This window comes from Mustela putorius, unplaced genomic scaffold, assembly GCF_011764305.1.
Source record: "Mustela putorius furo isolate JIRA1106 unplaced genomic scaffold, ASM1176430v1.1 tig00003863_pilon_pilon_pilon, whole genome shotgun sequence".
Taxonomy (NCBI): Eukaryota; Metazoa; Chordata; class Mammalia; order Carnivora; family Mustelidae; genus Mustela; species Mustela putorius.
In genome coordinates, this window is record NW_025422015.1 from 17,075,257 (window position 1) to 17,080,103 (window position 4,847).

A 4,847-nucleotide genomic window follows, 5' to 3' on the forward strand; every position below is an offset into this window, starting at 1 on the left:
GCAAGGGCCACATTATATTGGAAAGCTCTAGATGGATCCTTCTTTGCCTATTCCTAGCCTCCAGTGGTAACTGGCAACTCTCAGCTTTCCTCGAATTTTAGCTGTGTCATTGCAGCCTCAGATTCATGTCACATAGTGTTGTCTCCTGTGTGTCTCTGTGTCCAAATCTTTTGTCTCCATAAAGACACTAGTCATTGGATTGGAGCCCACTCTAATTCAGTATGACCTCATCTTAATTTAAGTAGATCTGCAAAGACACTATTTCCAAATAAGATCACATTCTTAGGTACCAGGGGTGAGGACTTTATTATCTTCTTGGAGGATACAATTCAACTCATATTTACCATGACAAATTAGCTGCCCTAGTACAAATAAATCATCTCAATTCTTTGCTGATTTCAAAAATCACATGTATCATACCAAATTCTCAGTACTTCTATGACTAACATTGTTTTGTCTTTTCTTATATTTACAGCCTATCATTTATTTATTTAAATATCTTTCTTTTTTTAATCCCTTTCTTTTTTAAAAGATTTTATTTTTAAGAAATCTCTACACCCAGCAGGGGGCTTGAACTTAGAATCCTGAGATCAACAGTTGCCCACTGTCAGCCAACCAGCCAAGTGGCTCTGTGTCCACTGTTTTGTTAGAGCTTTATACTGGAATATTTTAACTTCCGAGACCCTTCTTAATACTTTAAGTCATTGCTTGTTGGTCATATTTCTCCTCAACAGTTGTTCTTCGAGGTGAACTATACGAATGTTCACCAAGTTTCCCCCCAAGTTTTGAAGGCTTTTGAGAGTTGTATTGGCATTGCATTGGCCCTGCACAATGTTTAGGAATATCTTACATTTTACGAAGTTGAATATTCTACAAGAATGGAGACTATTTCTGTATTCAAGTATTATATCCATCATGAGAGTGGCAGAGGGAGGGCATTTCTTACCAAGTTTATTAGTTGATATTTGACGTTATGGTTTCTAAATGGCTGTTTGTAGAAAGTAAAAACAAGAAGCTATTGTTACAGATTATTTTTGATATAGCCAACATCTAAACTTATTTCTTTTGAGTTTTCAGTTGGTTGGCTGTGCCAGTATGCAACTATCTCATCTATAAACAAGGATATATTGCCTTGCTGCTAATATTGTACTTTGTATTTTATTCCCTTGTCTTCAAACTTTGATGAATTGGTAGGGTCTGTTTCCTAGGGCAATATACCCACTAAATTTTAGGTCAAAAGCTGCTGCTGAATGTGAGTAAATTACTTAGCCTCTTGAGAGTTGAATTAAATTCTACCTTTTGGCTCCAAGAGTAAGTTTCCACTTACTCTTGGTTCAGAGAGGGTGGTTCAGAGGTTCAGAGAAGTGAAGCAACTTCCCATAGTCACCCGTCGAGTGCAGGGTGAAGTCAGGCTCCAGATGAGGCTTGCCAGGTGTCAAACCCAGGTCTTACCACCCTGGGCCACACTGTCTCCTCTGTCTCCCAACCTACGCATGGTCCAGAAAGGAAGCAGGCCACCGTGCTCCCGGGGACCCCGCAGACTCAGTGAGCCTGTGTGCGCCTCTCTCCCAGGTTAGGTTAGGTTAGGTTAACCCATAAAGGGGTCTTCTTCCTGACACAGTTCTGCTTCTTAAATTAATTTTTCTCCTAATTACTGGTTAGCCAACACTCTTTGCATCATTTCATGCCAAGTTAAAGTGTCTAAGATTACTGGCTGTGTCCCATTAAGATACTGGCATTTATACCTGAGAAGCTTATGGAAAGATGTCTTAGATCACGAATTCCACTTTTATAGGTTAGCTTCATTTATGAGGTGAGATACTTGCTCTACATTTCTCCTTCTCTGCCTCTAGATTCTGGAATTGGACTCTTGCCCACTTTAAACTAGAACTGCTAATCGAGAATGAAGGGAGGAATGAATAAATGAACAAAGAACAAATGAGTAATTATTGAACTGCTTGAAAAAATACCCCACCTCGTTTCATTTTACAGCACCTTGTGAGGAGGAATTGCTGTCCCCATTTAAAATGAGAAAGCATGACAGCAGGGTTAGTGCCATACCCAGTGACTGGTGGGATAAAAAATTCTGTCTTCCATGCTTTTTCCAATAAATCTCAGCTGCCTGCTAGTGGTTGTTGCAGCTTGGTGGTAAAGAGACTTTAGAGTTGGGGATGTTTTCTGGGATGCTTAAGCTGTGTTAAGAGGCAATAAAAGAAGACTCATTAAAAACCAAAGGGTGGAGAAGGAATTAAGCAGCTAGGGGAAAAACAAGTCAGAAATAGACGTCTGATGACTTACGTGTGCCAACGAGGTTGTAAAAGGGTGGCCAGCTTGCACTGAGTTCCCCACGAAAGAATAATGCTTCAGTGTGGGGGTTGATTTGAGAGTCTCTAGAAGCCTCCGTAACTAGGAACTAAGGCATAACCAACTCCTACTGGCTGAGTCCTCACTGTGTGCCGGGAGCTCTGCCTAGGGCTTCACTTGCACACTTCATTGCTAAAATCCCATGTTACTCATGTTTTTAAGTGAAGAGACTAAGGCTTGGAGAGGAAGAGGAACCTCTGGGTCACATAACTAATCCCACAAAGCCATTTCTTTCAGAATAAGGAGTGTGAGCATGAGATTGCCAGATGAGAGACTCCAGGAAGGAGAGGGAATCTAGAACCCCACTGAGGAGAGGGTTGAACGGCCCTTCTCTCCTGCTGGGAAGAGGCCACGAATGGCATGGTACCCACAGTGGGCAGGGTGAAGTGTGTGGGCCTGAGCAACAGGCATCCCTGACACTAACCCGGCCTGACTTAGAAAGGCACTCTAAATTCACATCTCAAAGATGGATCGATTTCAAATGAGGATTTGGTCTAAGAAAAGTCTTCTTTTGGTCAATGTTTTTTCACCTACTGAGAGCCAGGCCCGCACCGGTAGCCCCTAGTCTCGAGTGTGTGTCGGGGAGAGACTGGCTAAGATCTCTGAAATCAGGCCCTTGCGCTAGAGCCCCAGTTCTGCTATTCATCAGGTAGTTTGGAGCAAGTCACTTGGTTTCACGTTTACCCTGCAGGAGGATGACAGCAATGCTTAAGAGATGAGCTCCCGCAGCCCTTAATGCCGTCCCTGCCAGGGCCAAATGCAAGACTTCATAAAGATCGGCTCCCCATGGGTGGGAAGGAAACTGATCAGATCATCACATTCTTAATTACAAACAAACTCAGGAGTATAGTGAAGGGCAAGTCCAGGGTGCACCTGCCACATAACAAGCAGACCTCATTGACATTGGGAATGAGCCTCTTGAGTAAGTGACATTTAAATATAAATTGGGTGGTGGATGTAGAGGGAACTAGTTGAGAAGAATCTTCCACATCTAAGAAACAATGTAGCATCCTGAGTTGCAAATTTTTTTTCATATTTAAACGTACATAAGGATAGTATTTTAATTCAGCTTCTTGCCCATTTCAAAATGTCCTCGTCATTCTCATAGCTGAGAAGTGCTGTCTAGCAGAGCCAGAACTCTCCACAGGAAGTGTTGCCACTCAGAGGCAAAAGATAAATGGCTTTGTGTTGCACTGACCCTGACAAGGAACAAGAATGGGGTGTCAGAACTCTCCCATCTCGTGTTCCCAATCTACTACTTCAACATTGACATTTTATTGTCAGTCTCATTTCAGATGTTTTGTGTTAAAATGTTCTAGTGGCTTCCCCATATCTCAGAAAGCATCCAGAATCCTTGCCATGGCTCCTAAGGCCTTTGGCCCCGCTGTGTGTCCCTGACCACATCGTAAATACTCTGCCCCTTGCTTCCTCCCCTCCAACCGTGTGGCCTCTCACTCTTTCATCTGGACTTTGTGGCTCCCTCTCTCAAACTGTGCTTCTCTGAGGTCTGCATGGCTCCCTGCCTCCCCAGCTCAGACCTCCGTCTACATAGCACCTGGTCAGCGAAGCCTTCTCTCACTCGCCCTCTGCTGAGGCATCCGCCTGGCTTTCTTGGTCCCCGCACCCTGTGTTGTCTCCACAGCACTGATCCCACTGATCCCTGTGACTACTCACTGTCTGCCTCCCTCTACACACATGCTAGAATGTGGCTGTATGTAAACCAGAGCTTGCCTAACCCATTGTATATTTCCAGAATTTATGACAGTGCCTGACGTGGAGCAAGTTCTCAGTAACACTTGCTAACTCACAGAATTGTCTTATTCTCTATGCAGCCGCTCCTATCTGGCTTATCGTCATGCCCATATCAGTGTTATTCTTTTTGCAGCTGTGTGTGTGTGTGTGTGTGTGTAGAGATAGAGAATATGTCTGTTTCTGACATTCCAGAAAATTTGAAAACTTGTACAGAAATGCAGAAATTCTTGCAAACTGGAACTGACTCAATCAAATCTATGGAATAAATGAAATAAAGGTGTGGGATTATAGTTGGATGATAAAAATTCGACAAGCTGCAAAATCCCTCCAAGCCCAGCTCTTTGATTTTGAAGGGTATTAACCTCTGTGTCCTGTAATAGCTTTCCAAATTCAGTGAACTGTTTTTACCTCAATGAGTCTACCCGTGTTATACCATCTATAGAACTGTTTGCTGCCATCATTTCTGTAGCGCTCAGATAGGGCCAGCATGGAAACCGATATGACCCCTTCCCTCTCTAGACCTGTGGCCATCCTCTCTTCCTGTTTGACTCCTTCCTGAGTGTTTGGGGAACATTATGGCAGCTGTCCCAACTCACCAAACCCGGAAGGAGGATGAATATTTATCATGGCTCCACTATAGGCAGATGTTTGGCAAATTTCTCTTATTGACCTTCCTTGCTGTCTGGGGAGACAGACATTATACATTTTTTCCAAATGAGGAAACAAGGCCA